Source organism: Leptodactylus fuscus, chromosome 6 (assembly GCF_031893055.1).
Source record: "Leptodactylus fuscus isolate aLepFus1 chromosome 6, aLepFus1.hap2, whole genome shotgun sequence".
In the NCBI taxonomy this organism is placed as follows: domain Eukaryota; kingdom Metazoa; phylum Chordata; class Amphibia; order Anura; family Leptodactylidae; genus Leptodactylus; species Leptodactylus fuscus.
In genome coordinates this window covers 127,189,727-127,210,987 of record NC_134270.1, presented here as the reverse complement: position 1 = coordinate 127,210,987, position 21,261 = coordinate 127,189,727, and positions in this window count along the sequence as shown.

Here is a 21,261-nt window from a genome sequence, read left to right as displayed (position 1 = left end):
TTTAACGTATCGGTATATAACGTATATAGGCTATAACGTATATTTTCTCAGGTCCCGACTAACCTACATGTATTTTTATCCCGTTATAACGTAATATGGTTTGCATATAACGTACTCTTTTTTGGACCCCCGCAGCCAATTGCAAGCCACATATAACGTAGAACGTTGTGTACAGGAGGGTCCCACCTAGCCAATCGCATGCATTTTCTGCCGCGTATAACGTAGTACGTTATACGTGCGAGCCTCTGACGAGTCTCTCACCACAGTGCCCTCTGGGTAGATTAGTTCACCGGAAGGAAGTCGTACGTGTCTCGTGTCGTGTGAAGTTCCGGTTTTGGTTGTTTATTGGCGCCAGAATGCCTCCCAAAAAGAGGACTAAGCTTACTGTGCAGCAGAAGGTAAGCGTGACATGGAGTTGCACACTGGTAAAGATGGTTTTGTGTTGATTGCATCGCGATTTCATTACTGTACGTTTCTATTCTCATCGATCAGGTTGAAATCATACGGGAGTTGGAAGGCAACTCTAGCCTCAGACAGACAGATCTCGCAAATCGCTACAATATGCCTCTGACGACGGTCAATACCATTGTGAGAAACAAAAAGCATATCCTAGAGCAGAGCGAGAAACTCGGGAAGATGTCAGGAAAACGTTCCAAATTCCGCAAAGCAAAGCATGAGGAATTGGAAAACATTTTGATGAAGTGGATTAACCAAGCACGAGCTGCCGGAATTAATATTGATGGTTCGGTTGTCAGGGAAAAGGCAAACACTTTAGCAGCAAAAATGAATGTGAAAGACTTTGTTGCTTCCAGTGGCTGGTTCACGAGATTTAAGGAACGAAACAGTCTTTCGTATTGTGTTGCTGCTGGCGAAAGTGGGGCTGTAGATGTGGCTACTGTTGAAACTTGGACAACGGAGCAACTGCCGAAGATTTTAGAGAAATACGACCTAAAAGATGTCTTCAACACTGATGAGACTGGCGTATTTTTTAATTTGATGCCGAATCGCACTATCGCTGTAAAGGGGGAGAAATGCCACGGGGGCAAAATGAGCAAGGAGAGGATCACCGTACTCGTTACCACCAATGCGGACGGCTCGGAGAAGATTCCTATACTGGTGATAGGCAAGTAAACTAAAATTACAGTACTGTATAAACGAGTTTCACTAAATTTAATTTAAATGTTGAATTACTGTAAATTTGCCTTGCAGGCAAGTACAAGAAGCCACGTTGTTTCAAGAACGTACGCACACTGCCGTGTGAGTACAAAAACAACACCAAAGCTTGGATGACGGGCGATTTTTTCATGCAATTTTTGAGAGCCTTCGACGCAAAGATGGGTACACGCAACAGGAAAGTGGCCCTCTTCCTGGATTGTTGCCCTGCACACCCACAAGAAGTGGAGGGTTTACGCAACGTAGACCTCTATTTTTTCCCGCCTAATTGCACAAGTAAATTGCAGCCACTCGATTTGGGTGTAATTAAGTCCCTCAAGTACAATTACAGGCGTTTGCTCGTGCAGCGGGCACTTGCGCTGATGGAGCGCAACCAATTGGATCAGTTAAAACCGGACCTGCTCCAGGCCATGCACTTCCTGGTAGCTTCGTGGAACAAAGTGACCCCCGCTTGCATCAAGAATTGTTTCCAGAAAGCAGGGTTTGAAAGTGCTGGAAACCACACTCAACCTTCAGAGCTAGAAGCAGCTGGAGCAGCAGTGATTTTGTATCAAAATGAGGAAGAAGAAATGGAGCAAGCAGAAATCCCAGGTGACGCCGAAGAAGTTATTGATACACCAAGCTGGGAACTCATCGCAGGGTCTGGTTTAGATTTCGAAACGTACGCAACCATGGACGATGAGGTGATTACATCAGAAGTGCTTTCTGTTGAGGAAATATACGAAAATGAGCAGGAGGAGGAGTGTATTCTTGAGGAACCAAATTCTGATTCTGAAAGCAGCAATTCCGTTTCCGAAACAATCGTGCCAAAATATTCTGATGTTCTCGATTCATTTCAGAAGGTGAAGACTTTCATTAGCGCTTTTGATGTCGGTGAACATATCATTAATCAGGTAGCAAACGTCGAGAGTGTGCTGTATGGGTTGCGCACCAAAGCTGTGCAAAAACAAACCCGTATTGAGGAATTCTTCTGTCCCAAAAAGTGAATGATACGGACACACACACACAGACATACAGTACTGTATAAATAAATGTAAATAGTTTTAATTTGGCTTCTGCGTTCTGACATTCTTACATTCGGCGTTATGTGCATGACACGCGCATGTACGTACAGTATTTTATAGGGCCGAAAAAGGTGCTATCGTGAATAACGTAGTCAGGGTCCGGCACAGTGAAATACGTTATATACGTATAACGTATTCGCCTTATAACGTATTTTTTTTCCCGGTCCCAGCAATACGTTATATCGAGAGTCGACTGTATTTAGACTGCAGTTAACCCTAACTGGTTCATCTTTCTGATACTGCTGGTTGTTCTGGTAACTTTGATAAATGAGGCCCAGAAACCAGTTGACCATTCTTTATGGGAGGGTCTGGTCTGTCTCTCTTACTGGGGAACCGTGGTTCATAGTATGGTAGTCACTATGCAGGGACCCAATCTTCCAATGCTCCAGATAGACTAAAGACCTTGTCCCTATTCCTGGGGTTCTCTGTCTGTTTACACCATGATTGGGATCAGTAGTGGTTGCAGTATTTTAGGGGTTAAATGGCAGGGAATGGGAGGTTAGTGTAGAAATGTGTATGGCCCGGTTCCCATCTGCGTCTGGGCCATTCTGTTCCCCTCTCCGCATGAAAAATGCAGTAAATAAAGTCATGCAAGCAGCACTTTTCTCTCCACACTTTTCGTTTGGAAACCGAATGGAGGCCACATTATAGTCTATGGGGTCCGCAGGTTTTCTTAGGTAACCGCTTCTTTATGCGTATTAGGTTTCCGTTCGGAGGCTCCCCAACAACCCATGCGCAGATGTGAACCGGGCCTAACAATTTAAAGCTAAATGTGGAAACTCATTTAAAATGTAAAATATATTCATTTTCACAAGTGTGAACTCTAAGCGGTATGAGGAGTTCTACATTTCTACGCAATTAGATGTGTTCAGCTTGTGCTGAAGATCTATGGGAATCGTATAAGTCACATTACAATCGGATTCATATTTATTGAACTGCAGCTACAAACTGGCTAAATGCTACTATAAGGGCTCGTTCACACGGTGTAACGTCCCGCGAGATTTGGCACGTGTACGCATTTATTCACGGCCGCAAACTAGCGCGGCGCATACGGTCCCCGCTCCCATTGAAATCAATGGGAGCGTGTACGGCACGCAAAGGGTCACGCGGCATACACGTGCCAAATCTCGCGGCACGTTACACCGTGTGAACGAGCCCTAACTAGTAGATAATAAGAGAGATAATAATATTGCATACTTATATAGCTTCAGTATCATAAATACAAATAAAGCACGCCACTATATAAAAGGTGCATTTGTCTCCCTCTAGTGGTTGATGCTTTTATTTGTATTCATAAGGATGAGGTTTAACATCGAAATGCTGTTTTACCAGAGCTGGGCTGTAAACTAAACTTCTGAATAAAACTTTGGAAATGACTCAAGAATAATATTTAGCAAAAACAAACTTACTAATAGTAATATTATTATTATTCATTTATATATATTATACCTTTTCTTAAAGGGACCCATTCACACGCAATTTTTTCTAGGTACCACGTCGGAATAGCCTTAAGAAAGGCTATTCTTCTCCTACCTTTCGTTGTCTTCTCCACTCCGCACGTTGGAGGGCTATACAGAGCATACTGAGCAGGTGCAGTACGCTCTGTACTCCATAGAACTACAGGAGCGTACTGCGCATGCTCATGTAAATGCCGGCCACCAACAAAATGGCCGCCTGCATGTGAAGTCGGCTCTGCCCGAGCCCCGCTGGCAGAGCCGACTTGCACATGCGTTTAATTTTGACCCAGGTAGAAGACGGTGAAGACGACGTTGGTGACGAAGATGGAGGCGGCGCTGGAGAGAATGCTGTTTGAGCGCTGGGGCCTGCCACCAGTGCTGCGAGAGAGCTAATTTGCATCCTGACAAAAAACGGGATTACAGGCGAACGGTGGCGCGAAGAAGACAATGAAATGTAGGAGAAGAATAGCCTTTCTTAAGGCTATTCCGACGTGGTACCTAGAAAAAATTGCGTGTGAATGATAGGATCCCATTAATATTCAAAATTGTAACATTTGATATTTTTATTTTAAAGCCTGAGATGGAGTTGTTACTTTTCTACTGACTGACAGTTCTTTTACAGTACCTGACATAGTAAATTAAAGGATTTTAGTAACAGATATTGAAATTCTAATCCATAGCTTTAGTCTAAGGACAGAGCTTCACTTTCAGCTAGAACTATTTCATCAATTGTAACACAATAGCTGACTGGACAACACTTTTTGCCCATAGTTGTAAACATTATTCTTATAACCTTCTGTTAAATTTTTTAGTACACTCGTCATGCTTCCAATAAATAGTCCACAGCAATGGTGCTGACACACACAATTGTATGACTTGTGCACTGACTGCATGGTTTACTTTTTAGATAGGATTATCTCACATTAAAAAAACATAGATGACAATGCTATATAATAAAGACAAAATGAAAGTATTGTATGTTGATATTGACAAGGGTTAAATATTGACGGTCAGACAATTGGCAGGTCTTGGGCAGTGTTCCCAGTAAGCAGCCAGAATTGATTCAAGGAAGGACAACCAGTGAACTGGCAACAGGGTCAGGGGCAACCAAATGCTGCTGATGCCTATAGGGAGCCTATTAGGCATGCATGTATTGATCCATGTGCGGGGCAAACACTAGCTAACAGAGCTACTCACAGCGAGCACAAATTGCTGAAAAACTCACAGTGGATACAGTGCAAAGCACCTCACTGGGTTTAAGGCTGTGTAACCATTTAATACATAATACAAGGTTCAATGTTGGCTGAGCAGCATATACATGTTATGCATTGACAGACTATTTCCCATTAGATATTCTCATGTATGCTATGTACCCAATTTAAAGGGTTAACCACTTTCTAATATTCATAGCTTGGTGTCAGTCTCTATCAGCTCTAACTGATGACCTATCCTAAGGATAGCCCATGAATATTAGAAAGTAAAAAAAACCTTTAAGAATGGCATTTAGCACACCAGTCTTGATCAGATGCTGTGCTAACATTCAATGCGCCAATGCCATAAACAGGTGAACGTCTATTAATAATTTTGGCACATCTTGACCATGCACCAGAAATTTAGATCTGGCTAACTAAGAGCTGGCACAGATTTCAAGTATTTACCAGCGGTGTCCTGATGTAAGGGCTCGTTCACATCTGCGCCCGGGAGTCCGTTTTGCAGGTTTCTGTTTCCTGCACAAAACAGAGCAGGAGACGGAAAGCTGCAGGACTCTTTCAAACCCATTTATTTGAATGGGTTTGAAAGGTATCCGGCCAAGTGCGCCAGTGAGCGTTTTACGTTTTTTAAAACCGGACACAGAGTTGGACATGCAGTACTCTATGTCCGATTTTAAAAAAACGGTTTCACCGCGGAGAGCATAAAACGCTCACCGGTGCTCACGGCCGGACTTGGCATGACAGTTTCTGCATGCAGAAGACGGAAACCTGAGAACGGATTGCCATACGCTAGTGTGAACACAGCGTCAGCAATTATAAATACGTTGGGTTGCAAATTCTTCTCCCCTTCTAGAAATTTTGTCCAATTTTTTTTGCCCCTGACCCTTAGTTCACATCTGCGTTTGGTAATTCATTCGGGGAGTTCGCATGGGAAACCCCCAAACAGACTACAGAACGCACTGGCAAGCGGTGTGCAGTTAAAGCACACAGACCCAATAAACTATAATGGGGTCCGTGTGCTTGCCGTGCGCAGCCCGTACAAATCATGCAGACAGGAAAGTAGATCACAACCTACTTTCAAATAAACATTGAAAGGTTGCACCCAATGATTCCCGCGCTGACACTTTTCTCTAAATATATCTGTATGGGAGTTTAATCTTCTGTAAATCACAATAAAATAATGTATGCTATGAAAAACAATAAAGTATTAATGGCTTTCATTTTTATACTAGAAAAAATGATCAGACTCTGTTGATATTTGGTATCATACTTTGTGTTATATGTACGTTTACCTCTTTGTTGAACAACTTAAGTAAAAACTGCAATAAAAAATAAAGAAAAATAAACTAAATCTCTCTATATAGGGGTTATCGGGCCCCATTAAAACAGAAAACAAAACTTTGTTGGCTACAGTAAAAAAAAAAAAAAAACTCTAAACCCAATATAGTGAGCCATAGCCAAAAAGTGCTTCAGAAAAAACTGCGTCGGAAACTCATTGCGATTTTTATGCAGCACTTTTCACAGAATGTCCACAGACATTCTGCCTCTATTATACCTATAAGGAAAATGCCAGGTATATATGACATGTTGCCATTTACAAAAATGCAACGGTCTTTGAAATTTTTTCTGCAATGTGTGGACGGCATTAGCCAGAATTCCATCCACTTTGCACATACTGTAAAACACTGCGTTTTTTGGAATGGCGTTTACGGTTATGTAGGGCCCCGGCCTTAGACTTTTTTTTTTGAACATCTGGTTTTATAATTTATACAAAATCATCTTCTTGGTGACAATGATATCATGAAGTCTTCTTACAGAGACAGCAGCAACAGTTGTTAGATAGAGGTCAGAAATCTGAAAGGAGCATCAGAATGTTAAATATTATGGTATTACAATATTCAAGGGTTAATTCTAGTCTGCTGACTTCACTCTTCTATATTTTGGTACATGGGTACAGTTAGGGTACACCATTATAGAGTTGTCCTTATACAGCTTTAGAATTAGGGGCAATACCCCCTATCATGAACATAAATGAGTGACAGACACAATGTGGGGGGATCCATGGCAGGTCTGCCTGCTATCTCTTCTCTGTCATCCTGGACAAGATGTTGTGACATCCCAGAGCCCATCAACCAGATGATCAAGTATGAACCAGGCTGGAACTCTACAAGATATCCAAATGAAGAAACCTACCTATGAGCTTCTCTGATGATGTAAGCTAGTGAGACATTGACTGATAATTTTGTTATTCTGGAAGTTTTCCTTGTAATTTTTTATTCTTGAAGACATTAATAAGTCTACATGTGCTTTTTTTTTTAAATAAGAAGCTTAGTCCTCTCTCTTAACACGATTACAGTTTTCACCAAATATTGTACATTTTGCACAGTATAACATAACAATCTTGTGCTCACCTCCATTAACTGAGTAATATAAGGACAACGCTTAGAAATCAGCATGGCAACACGAGTCTTGTTAAAAATCCAGGATTACTATGATGCAATCTCAATAATTTCCTTAAAGAAAAAAGTTTTGCATGTGGCCTAGAGAACATACAGTATTTCTCAACCATAGATGTTACAAGGTTGCTCATAATTTTTCCCCATAGGGTCGCACTAAACTTGCAGTACAGCTGTGATGATCTTGTAATTTATTTACCGCTTTTTACTCTACTGAGTGAGCAGTAAACCGCCTAAGGGTCCATTCACACGGAGGAAAATGGTGAGGAATTTGGTGTGGAATTTTCCACGTGGGAAAAAAAGCCTCCCATTGATTTCAATGGGTTTTGCTAGCTTTTTTTTCTGCTAGAGGAAAATTCCGCTATGTGGGAAAAAAAAGCTAGCAGAACCCATTGAAATCAATGGCAGGCTTTTTTTCCCACATGGAAAATTCCACACCAAATTCCTCACCATTTTCCTCCGTGTGAATGGACCCTAAGGGATGCAAAAAGGAAGGAATAAAAATTGATGTGTGAATGGGTTATGCAAAGTTGTGTTCTAAAATAAGTCAATAAAACTTTCTGATATAATAATTCCAATTGTCATTGTTTCTATCCAGTTCAATCTGCATAATGGGAAATAAATTCTCTTAGTACGCAAATCATATTTACAATACTGTTGACAAATTTAGGCCAAGCCTTTTGGGTATGTACATACAGGTATATGTGTCATACTGGCTACAAAGAAATCACTGATTTCAAGAGAAATCATCCTCCAAAATCCCAACACTTTTTTGGCATATGACTTTTTTCAGCTGCCTAAACCTGCAATATACACATTAAATAGCAAACAAGCGTAATTTGGAGTGTATTTTGGGGAAAAAACTGCTTCAAAAACACTTCAAGCAGTGATATGTCACTTCTTTTTTTAATATAAAGATTGAGTCTTCAGTAGTTGATACCTTTTTAATGGCTAACAAAAATGATGACAGATTGCAAGCTTTCGACACTACTAGGTCTCTTCATCAGGCATGGTGAATGTAAATGTATGCACTGTAGGTCATACTGCCCATATTTTTACACAGTTGAAAAAAAATCACTGAGATCAATGGAAAAGTGTTTGTAAGAATTTTTATGTGTATTTTGGCACACAAGGCGCTGAAATACAGTTAAAAATATACAGTGGAATTAATAACAATTGGGTAAAGGGATTACGGTCTATGTGATCGCTATAACAATGGTAGGTATGTTAGTTTCCTGTAAATCTTTATGTTGTCCTAAAGCCAGCATGAATACTTATAGCTGTAAATAAATATAATATACGTGACAACTGTACAGACTATGTTCCCAATTTGTGCTAAGGCATCAGATTTGATGCCTCTATTTTCAATGGGTCAAAAGGAAAGCTGATACATTTATTAGCAACAATGGGTTCCATCACTTTAAGCCTTATATATGTAAGAATACTATTCAGACCAAGGTTTCACATAGATTGTGAGAGCCCTACATTAAAATAGTATTACATTTGGTAATAGTAACATCACATGGCTATTTGTTTTATTAGAAGACAAAGCTACCGTACCTGTCTATTGTAAGACAAGTAGGCTAGCTGAGCCTGTGCAGCTGCAGCACTGCATTGTACTTCTACATTGTTCTTTTTTTCTATTCAATGTTATTTTAGAATTACATTTGCGCACTACGTGTTGCCATGACAACAAGTCTTGGTATAATTCAGCCACAGATACAGGCAGCACAACATCCATGACATCACGTCTCTCACCAGGAAGTGTAGATACAGGCTGTGGAAGTACTTGCAGGAGCCATTTGTGATCCTGTCTAAACAGTGTGCAGTGGAAAAGGTTCCCTAGTGTCTTGAAGACGTCTGAATTGTGTTCATCGTTTTTTTCCAAACACATCTAGTGAGCACACCACCAAGGCGCCAATTATCTGCAGTGTTTGCAGCTATTACCTAGGAAAATAGACACATGAGAAGATGCTGTACGGAAGCTGACAAATACAATGTAGTGGGGGATGGTTAGAAAGCCCTCTGTGCATCCAAAAATTACAATTTTAAGCATGCTATGTTTTATTAAAACTGTCTAGCCAGAAATCCAAGGGGGGCGTATTGTCGCCACAGTGTAGCCTTTGGGCTGATATCTCAGCAGAGAAGCATAGTTGTAAGTACCGTTGAAGTGGCCTCTTTATTGCTGGAGGTCCCTGCAATCTGATATGCTATTGCTTACCAACATGGGAAGGAAATATAAAAAACAAGAAAACTTGATAATCTTCAGTAGTTGATACCTTTTTAATGGCTAACTCATGATGACAAATGGCTGACGTTTCAGAACGCTAGGCTCCTTTATCAAAGTAAATTTAAAAACATTTCTGAAGGATGCATATATATATATATAGAGAGAGAGAGAGAGAGAGAGAGAGAGAGAGAGAGAGAGAGAGAGAGAGAGAGCAGGCACAAAGGGTGTTATATTTCAGGAGGAAGGGGGGGTTGTTAGTAATTGGTAGAGACAATGTAAACACTTACAGGTCCTTATCAGTTCACACGTTACTGTAAAAAGACATGAAACCCTGACGCATTAAGTCCACATGTATGCGTCTTTCTCTCTTTGATCTGAAATTCCCTCTCAAAACCAAAATTTTCATGTGATCGGTGATGTTGTGGTCCCCACTACAAAAATGCTTTGACACGGGAAGGTCAATTCTTTGTTCTTTAATTGTATGGCGATGTGAGTTCATACGCGTTCTAAGATGCTGTCCGGTCTCTCCAACATACAGATTATCAGTGGAGCATTTGGTACACATAATTAAATACACTACATTGGATGTGCTGCAGGTGAAGGTACCTGGAATTTTATATTCCTTGTTCGAGTTTGGTATCTCTATCCTGTCAGTGGTCAGTATGTGGGGGCAGGTTTTGCACCTCTTATTTCCACATGGAAATGTTCCTGTGTTAGTTGGGGATGATAGTGAGCTACTGACCACCATATTTCTGAGGTTTGGTGGCTGTCTGTAGTTGTCTTTTTGTAGTAGTGGATGTAATTTGCGTGTGATACCTCTCAGCGTCTCCAGGTGGGGGTTATATGTGACAACCAGGGGCACTCGATTGTTATCCTTTTTGGTACTGTATCTTAATAACTCCGATCTTGGTATCCTGGTGGCTCTGGTGATTTGGTTATCAATTGTTCTTGGATGGTAACCCTGCCTCAAGAATGTGGTTAGGAGGTGAGCTGCGGTAACTCGGCATGGCCTGTTCTCCATATCAGACTCCTTTAGCCATAAAGCAAACGGTGGACTTACACCAAGCTCTATGGCATGTTGGCCTTCTTGGAGCAGTAGGTCAGTCCACCATTTACAGTATTGTCCTACTGTTCCAGGCAATGGGCTTGGGCCACTCTGATATGTCTGAACTCCAACTTATCTGAGTCCTCTGGGCAGTAGGCACAACACACTTACATCAAGCCTGCTGCTCCCTCAATCCTCTGCAAGCAGAAAGAAGAGAACGGGGGAATAAGGAAAGTTGACATTTTATTTTTCTTTGTTTGTTCCATTGTACTGTGAGCTACAGGAGGGGACAGTATATATTGTGGGGGAAACCTGGAGGGGACATGAAACCGTGGGGACAATCTTGAAGGGGACATAAAACTGTTAGGTCAACTGGAAGGAGACGTTATAATATAATGTCTGAGGGGCCAAGGGGGAGAGGTGGACAGGTTAATGTCTGAGGGGTCACTGGGGGACAGATTAATGACTGAGAGGCTATTATATTATAGAGGGCCACTGTTGGGACAATTGACTGTGTGATGGGCCACTGAAGTCATTATATAGAATGGGGCCAATAAGGGGCATCATACTAGGTGGAGGCCACTGTGGGGGCATTATAATTTGTGTTGGCCAGGTATGTCTAAGTAGTGGTGATGGGAGGCCCACATATAAAACCTCTGCATTGGGACCACCGAGAATAGGTCAATATAATTTGCTTGGAAAAGCCCTTTAAAGGGATTCTATCACTAGAATACCCGTTTTAAACTAAATACAAGTAGGAAGAGCCTTAAGAAAGGCTATTCTTCTCTTACCTTTATTATTCTGATCTGTGCTGCTGTGACGAAATGGGAGAGGCTACAGGAAAAATGGCCAATGGACACGCGCAGTTGGCGCTTTTTGAAGAAGAGAAGAAGAGTGAGAAAGAAGAGGCAAGAGGTGGAGAAGAAGACAGAGGCCATTGCTGGAGAGTTTTCAAGCAGCACTGGGGACGCCCCCAGTGCTGTTTGAGCGCTGCGGAATGCTCCCAGTGCTGCGAGAAAACATATTTGCATAAGGAAAAAAGAAGATATTTCTAAGGAACGGCGGTGTGGATGAGAATAATAAAGGTCAGGAAAGACTAGCATTTCTTAAGGCTATTCCTATGTGTATTTAGTTTAAAAAAGGGTATTCTAATGATAGAATCCCTTTAAACCAGCACAGTATAATGGAAGCATCAGTCGACCAAGATGGGTTGTGTATAGAGATGAGCGAACACTGTTCGGATCAGCCGATCCGAACAGCACGCTCCCATAGAAATGAATGGAAGCACCTGTGCCGCCGGCCGCCGGCAAAGTCAGCGTCACAGGTGCTTCCATTCATTTCTATGGGAGCGTGCTGTTCGGATCGGCTGATCCGAACAGTGTTCGCTCATCTCTAGTTGTGTACTGTACTTTTCCCCTCACCTATGGTTATGGCGGCATGAATCTACTGACAAGTTCCCTCTAAGACTTTTCTGGTCTTACAAGATTGATGGCGTGTCCTTAGGCTTAAAGAGACAAGTTTTCTTTCTGGTGGTAAAACACATGTAAACAAATCTTACCAACATCACTAAGGATAGGATCACACTACTTCCACACTACATCTATCATAGGATGAGAGCAATAAACATTAACCAGAGAATGCAGGTGGGGCCTCCTCGGTCTGTATTCACTCTTCTGTTACAAAACATGATGGAAGATTTCTTCTGTCATGTTTTTTACTTTTCTGACAGAACAAAATGTCCTGCTGGCAAGACTTTTACTTCTGTTACAAAATCAAGCAAACATGATGGAAGCAAGCTTCATCTGTATCATATTGTTTACATTAGAGTCAATGGGAACTGATACAGACGAAGGAGGCTCTGTCTGTGTCTGTCACTCTACAATTGTTAAAGTCCGTTGCTCTCATCCAATGATGAGCGAGAGCAATGAATATTCACAATACTAGTGTGAACGTCCCCTAACAGCTGGAGGTGAACCAGAGAGATGACAAAAATTTATGTAAGCAAACTTACCCTTCAACTGTACTGTGCAATAATTCAGTCAACATTCGATATGTATACAAAATGTGACATCAAACAAACGTCCTCATAACTTACCAAAAGTTCTTCAGCATTCACCATCATACAGAATACCATCTCTACAATCTACTCTCAGATCTACCACTTGAACATTCACTTAGGGTATGTTCACATGAGGAATTTGGCTCGGAATCTGAAGCAAATTCTGCCTCAAAATCAGATTGAAATTCTGCCTGACAACCAAACTCCATTCATTTCAGTGGGGTTCAGTTGATGATTTTTCCTTTGGCAAATTTTACCTCTAGCAGATATTTTCAGCTAGCAGAAAAATAAGCCTCATGCTCTATCTTCAGGCAGATTCCATCTGAAATCTCTCATTGAATTGAATGAAAAGCAGAAAATACCGCATGGCAGGTGCGAAATTTGAAATGGATTTCGATGCGGAATTTAATGCTGAATTTTGACAACTGAAAAAATCAGCTTCAAATTCTGAAAGCTGACTTCTCAGTTAAAAAAAAAAATCCTCAAGCTAAATTTTCAAATAGGAAAATTCCCTCTGTGGGAACTGCCGCTTTCTGGGTTTAATACCTAACCACTCCTCTGGAATACCTGACTGTCTTACACGACCGTATTGAATGTACGGTCCGTAAGTTGCTGATCAGTAACACTAGTTGCTGATCGGCAACATAGACTCCGCAGACGTCAGTGTCCTGCCGCACTCGCCCATAGAGTCCTATGGGCGAGTCCATGCAGTGCCGCAATTCATGGCCATTACAGACATGTCCTATAAATTACAGATCACGGTTGCGGCCCGGCCACACCACGGATAAAATATCCGGTGGTGTAAGAGGCCACATTGAATATAATGTTCCGCAATTGAAAACCCTCAATTGCGGACCATTTGCGGACTTACATTATGGCTGTGTAAGACCAGCCTAAGTGATTTCACACTTTCACAGACAACTGTTTTATCTGTCATTTACCATCTCTTCAATCCCAATACTACCACTTATTCTACCACCGCCACTAACAATCGATAAACTGAGTTCTCTATCATGACTGTTACCCAAGACACAGTTCTTACCACTCTTGAATTCCCATGACAGCAATCTTCACTTGTACTTTCCAATTCTTTTCAATGGATGTTATCTGGTCATCATATTTTAAAAAGACATATAAACCAAAGCTGTCTGCAGTCCCCAATACAAGTCAGACTAAACTAACACAACTGTGTACTGAGTGACGCAAATGACAAACAACTATAATGCTGTGAAATGAAGGACAACATAGCTATAGAGACAACTATACAACAACTGCAATATTATGGTACTGGGTAATTCTTGTGTTTGGTCAACCTGTATGTAGATGATACAGGACTTTGTTAAATACTAACCAGCACTATGTAGTGTGTGCTGTGCAAACAGCAAGTCCAATGGGATACCTGATAGAGCAGTGATGTCACTGTTAACTGAGGAGCTAAACAATATCAGACAAGCGCCCTTTGTGCAAAGATTCTTATCTTTCTACCATGTTTGCATAGTATTACCAGGGTGTGCACTGTTGTAAATAGTAGATTTACAAGTAACATAGTAACTCTACCTATAATACCATTGCTAGAGTTTTATCCAAAGAGCTAAGAAGTAATATTCTGTTCCACATTTTAGATTTGTTTTCCGTCACAATACAAAAAAACCCCAACTAACAAACACATAGTTTGGAATAATGGAATATGGATAATTTTATTTTACAGGACCTCCTAGAGTGGTGCTTGACACAGCAGACTCACTGCCCTACAGCATTTAACAAACTACCCAGTTTATTATAAAGAGATGCACTGGGTGGGTAAGATGACAGCTATGCACAGAACAGTTCAACCCCTATCCTCCCATCAATTTCATGTTACTGCAAGACCTCCATCACAAATCATCTTGCTCACAGAGCTAATGGGGCCCTAACCTAAGGCAAGATCAAGGTAGCAGGAAATACTGAAAAAATGGAAGACAGGTACAATTGCATTTATCTGTATAGTGGGCTTGCAGAATGAACTCCACTGGTGGCCCTAGACACCTCAGTCCGACACTGGTCACTGATGTTGCACATCACTCACAGTCAGTGTTATCCACACCAGTGGGGTTAAAGTCAGGACTCTACACAGGCCAGTCAAAAGTTTCCACATGTAAACAATTTTTTAATGGATAATGCTTCGTGCATTGTAGCCCAAACTGCAGCCTCCATTAGAATGACCTAGATGTCAGCCACAACTATTAAACACTGTGACAATGCACACTGATGATCAATATTTAAAAAAAAAGAAAAGAAAAAAAACCTATATATATATATATATATATATATATATATATATATATATATATATATATCTTAAAACTTATAAAACACTACATTGAAGTTGAACAGTTTTTTTTAGGGCTCCCGTAAATGGAGTGTACCAACAGGGGCGGATCCAGGGCCGGGCGAACCGGGCAACCGCCCGGGGCCCCGCGCCCAGCGGGGCCCCGTGGCAGGGCCCGAACCTAACAAAACGCAGGTCGGGTCGGTCGGCAGGGCAATTGCCAAGGGCCCCAGCACTTGCAGGGACCCCCTGTCGGTCCTCTATCAGTAGCTGCAGCTCCCTGTGCTGGCTGCTCTCTATTAGCCAATGCTGCAGGTACACAGTGTGCTTCCGACATATACTTTCCCTATTAGCATCGGCTAACAGAGAGCAGCCAGCGCAGGGAGCTGCAGCTACTGATAGAGGACTCTCCACTCAGTGCTCTCAGGAAGCTCCTCCTCACCCCCCTTCTCTGGCTGCCCTCTGTCAACCAATGAGAGGGTGAGGAGAGCCCAGGAGGCGGAGATTATCGCTATACAGAAGATGAACCCTGCCATCCTGCATCTTGCACACATGAGAGGGAGAAGAGAAAGCTTCAGCAAAGTGAAAGTAAAGAAAGAACACACAGGTACAGGCTGGAGGGGGGGTTACTATACCTATTAATGTCAGGCATTTGGAGTTATTCATTTAGTTTTAATGTCAGGCATTTGGAGTTATTCATTTAGTTTTAGTAACTCCATGTGCCTCATATTAATAGCAACTAACCCCATCATGTCCCTCACATTAACCCTCTGTGTACTTCACCATAAGGGTTACTGATGTGTGAGATGTATGGGGGTACTAATGAAGATACTTCATTATTACCTCCATGTCTCTCACATATCAGTAACTCTTATGTGAGGCACACAGGGGGTTAATGTGAAGGACATGATAGGGTTAATTGCTATTAATATGAGGCACATGGAGTTTCTTAGGGGGCGTTCACACAACCGTCAGTGTCCGCTGCTAATGTCGTTCAAAATCTTGCACGGACATTAGCAGCGGACACTAGCTGTGTCCGTGACATTCTGCATTCATGTAAAGGGGCTCTATCAGCAAAATTATGCTAATAGAGCCCCACATATGCGTGAATAACCTTTAAAAAGGCTATTCAGGCACCGTAAATGTTATATTAAACCCCGGTTCCATTTTTAAATAAAAGCATTAAAACATATATGCTAATCGTACCTGAACGTGCACCATGGGCGGGGATAAACTATGCTACGTCATCTTCGGGCACGCCTGCCTTCTGTCTTCTTGTAGTTACGCCCTCTGGTTCCATGTCTTCTTCCGTCTTTTTGTCTTCAAATCCCACACCTGTGTAGTAGCGCTTCCCTCCGGAGCACTACTGCGCAGGCCCACTTGCCAGTCCCCGTAGAACTACACAAGCGTACTGCACGCTTGCGAACTGCCATTAAGTAAAATGGCGAGTGAGTAGCGATCCGGAGGGAAGCGCTACTACGCAGACGCGAGATTTGAAGACCTCAAGCCAGAAGAAGACCAATAGGAAGCCGGCAGAAGAGACGGGACCAGAGGGCATTGCTCCAAGAAGACAGAAGAGGCAGGCGTGCCCGGAGATGACATGGCATCGTGCATCACCGTCCCCGATGCACGTTCGGTAAGATTTGCATATATGTTTTTATGCTTTTATTTAAAAACGGGATCGGGGGTTAATATAACATTTACAGTGCCTGAATAGCCTTTTTAAAGGCTATTCACGCATATGTGGGGCTCTATTAGCATAATTTTACTGATAGAGCCCCTTTAAATGGATATCGAGTGCATTGTTTTACACTCCGCGCCTGTCCTAAAGATGTCCGACTTTTCAAGCGGACAGAAAAAAACTACATGTCGGGTTTTTGTAAGTAGGGCCCCGCCACAGTCAATTGCCCAGGGCCCCGCAAAGCCTGGATCCGCCACTGTGTACCAAGTCCCCAAGCATATTCAACTCTCACCACCATGTTACAGGGCACATTACACTAATAAACAACACCGCAGACGAAACCTGTGTAAGGCGAAATACACAACATGTGGTTTTACCAGGTGGGTTTATAGTGGGATTCTATGCTCTTTGCCTGGGATCTTTTTGTCTGTATCCATATTTACATTATCTGTTCATTCCAATCTTGCGCTTTAATGGCTACATGTTATACATAGTATTACTATTGTTCATAAATATATAAGTGTTACTAGGCTGGATCAGCTATTTTTCCGTGTATATAGAATATATACCACCCTGGAGGTATCATATGTGGTACCGTCCTAGTCCCCCTTTGTCTCTTTTCCTTGCTATTTTATTTATTTGTGGACTTTGTTTTTTGGTTTAAAGAGAACCTTTCACGTCCCCCTCAATGTGCAATATTACATACCACTAGAAAGACAAGAGTGCGCTGAATACCGCTCACTGTTTGCTTTCTTGGTATGTGACCCGGCACTGGTTTATGAGGAACAACTCTTCTGAGAGTACAAGTCTATGAAAGATTACAGACAGGGGAGCGTTCCTCACGTCCCAACAATGACGCCATGACAGTGGGGAGATATTGATGACGAAATGAATGGCACCAATATCTCCAGCATCGGGGAGCATACCAGGAAAGCTGACAGTGCACTGGATTCAGCATACTGTTGGCTTTCTAGCAGTATATAACGCCGCACATCGAGAAGGACATGAAAGGTCCTCTTTAAACTATTATACTAGGGCTCACAGAATTTTGGTACTTTGGTTGTAATTAGCCCTGAATTTTTCGGTTCATTTTGTAGATTTGGAGAAAAACAACTTTGAAGTGATATGTAAATGAGGCAGTTGGTGCACTGAGGGCAGGCCTTCAGCTCCCTGGAACTCTGCTCTTGCTACTCAGATCCCTACCATCTTCTACCTGTGCCACCTTGTGCAGTGGCAGATGTTCCTCCCACAACTATGACATCATCCATCCTACTACAGCAGCCCTAAGCAGTGCTCCAAGGCCTAAAGGCCCGCCTCCAGTGCTCCCAGTGCTTCATTTGCATATCAAGGCAATATTTTTCTTTCTAGATCAACAAAAGTGACACACATAACAAAATTATATTATTCATCACTGTAATTTAGTTGTATCAGATGAATATGCTTAGGAAAGATGGTAGATTTCCTTTTAATGTAACTGTCCATTGTTTAGCTTTGATATCATTATTATGGATCCCAAATTATATGGGGACACGGCTGGGCAATTTTTGCCTAATAATAAAATCTCAATTTTTTTTTACAAGATGAGGGGTGAATTTTGATTTTCATGTCTTTGCTTAAAAAAAAAAAATTTGAGTTGGCACAGGCAAAAGTCATCAGATATATCTGATGTAGGCTTCCTCCTTGTAGCACCTGACTACTGACTACAATGAACAAACTGTTAATCATAGTTTGCCGCAGGAAGGACAAATCCTGCTTGGAGTAGATCAAACTGTGAAAATTCTGGTGAAAATCAGAATCACAATTTATTTTTAATCCCTTAAGAACACAGGATAGTTTGTACGTTAATGCTTGGCAACTTTTTTTGGAATGGAATGTATCTATGGACGGACGTCCTTGGTAACAAAAGAGTAAACAGCAAATTAGCTAGAAGGGAGACATCTAGTGGTTGGAACTTTAGAGAGATTTTTCACACTCGTGCAGCCTCTTTGTTATTCTGATATGAATATACCAGATTTATATACTAGAACCTAAGGAAAGGTGGGCCATTAAAACAGCGGTTACACACAGAGTCCCTCGTATCCCACTGACTTTAATGGGATCCATTGTTTTCAAACTGAAACTGGGGGAGAAAAACATCCCTATGCAGAACTTTTTCCTCTGACTGTTTTAAGTGAATACAACGATGGAGTCGGCAATGGAGACTCTGGTGCAGATGTGAACATGGCCTTAGTTGTCTGAAATATTAGTGACCATTTAAAGCCTTATTCAGATGGTTCTAGAACAGACCTGGGCATTGTACGGCCCGTGGGCCACATCCAGCCCTCTAACTATCTCTGACCGGCCTGCGTGAGATCGTTGTACAGGCTGATGGACATACGCAGTGGTAATGGTCTCCTGTAAGAAGAGGAGGAGAATGGCCGACGGAGCACAAGAAAGGCAGCGCTGGATGGATGACAAATCTGTGCTCAGGGCTCAAAGGAACGCCCCCTGTGTTTTTTGAGCACAATGAAGAAAAATTCAAAAACGGTGGGGCAGACCTTCAAGATAAAGGTAAGCGATGAATGTCCTTTATAAAGGCTATTCCTACATGCTTTTAGTGTAAAATGTGTTTTTAATGGTCTTTGACAAGCATCCCTTTAACTTAGTCTGGCCCTCTAAAACCATTCCAATTTCTCATATGGCCCCATGGGAAAATTAATTGCCCACCCCTGTTCTAGAACATCTCATCTATTGCTAAATGTCTTAAAGTATATTGGAAATTAAAACTTGACCCCTCCAAGCCATATCTTCATGGCAGACTGAAATATACATAGATCTGCCTTATCTTGAGTAGGCCATATGACTTTATTGTGAATGCACAAGCTTTCAAAATGCTGACTCTGATAGTCATGTACTAGTGTTGGCTGTATAATAAGCTCATTTTCTAAGTGATGCTGCTGGCATTTGTCACAACCTGAACTGGGAGGAAGCCTGTAAAAAAGGTCTAGCCATGTGCTGTCACATGTCGAAATATTCTAAGATCTTAGCCACATCCTGTTGATTTATTGTTTTTTTTTTTCAAAAAGGAAAAGTGAGCTGTCAGTAAAGCCATGTACATTTGGTAAAAATTGAAGGCCAATGCATGTCTCCATCATACAACACATACTGAAAAATGTCTTACTATATGCAGCAAATAGAAGGCAGCTTACAACATATTTACATGCGAATATAGATCCGATGAGAGACGTAGCTTCAAGCTCCTGGGTCCCACTGCAGAACCTGTAATGGGGCTCCTACTAACCTTGTACCAGGGGTGGGCAATTCATTTTCAAATGGGGCCACATGAGAAATTGAAACGGTTCTAAAGGGCTATGTGTGCCGTGACAAATTTAGCTCCACCCACTTCTATGCTGACTCCGCCTCATCTATTTTTCCATGTGCCTCCACACAGTATAATGCTCCTACAGTCACCCTAACATTATATGCCCCCACATTATAATGTTCTCCTCCATATGTCCCATAGTATTATGTAACTCTCCTCGTGCATAAGATTAAACTGGGGAAAACTAGAGGCGGATATTAAACTGGGGCAGCTGGAGGGGGACATTAACCATTGGGGGTAGTTGGAGGGGGACATTAAACTGGGGGCATCTAGAGGCAGATATTCTCCCCTCCAGCTACCCTCATGGTATAATATCCTCTTTCAGTTTACCTCAGTTTAATGCCCCCCTCCAGCTGCCCCTAGTTTAGTGTCCCCCCTCCAACTGCTTTCAGTTTAACACATTTTACACATAAGCACAATGAGCACCATTAGGCTTTTGGAGGGCTGAATCATTTTCAGGTGCCATGCCGTATGTGCAGAGCCCCTACTTTGCCAGGGCAGTAAAGTACAAAGAAGTGACTCCATTTAGGAAACTGTCAGAGGTATAGTGATCGTTTTGACCCCAGAAATGCTTTCTAAAATGAAAGGTGCATTGGTGCAAAATGAAAATGGAGTGTTTGGGCACACAGTAGGGCTCAGAAAGGGAAGGAGATCCTCAGTTTTTGGATCTGGTGTGTAGCTTTAGGACTGTTTTTTTGGGCGATATGTCTCTTTTACAGTATGTTCACACGGCGGAATTTGCCTTCTGCGTGTGAACACTACGTGTGTCGGGATGTCGGTGCAGTGCGGCATTCCGCTCCGGGTTAAGCGCCCAAATGATTGGGCCTAATAGGGAGCCTCGCCCCGAAGACACCACAGCTGGTTCAGCCACAGAATCCATGGCAAGAAGGGTCATCTTGCTTCTTTTTCCGCTACTAGCTAGCGGAAAATAGAAGCGAGCAGCTCCCACTGAAGTCAATGGGAGCCAATTTTAACAGCGGTTTTTGAGGCGGATTCCGTGTCAAAATCCGCTGCCAACAAACTCAATGTGAACTGACCTTTACAGAGCCCTGGAGGTGCCAGTACAGTGGAATACTCCAAAAAGGGACTTTGTAAACTACACCCCTCAAAGAATTTACCAAGGGGCGTTGCAAGCATTTTTAACCCTTGAATGTTGCATTAATTTAATTTCAAGGAAAGAATGTGCGGTTGCTTAAAAACTCCAGAAATATGCCGT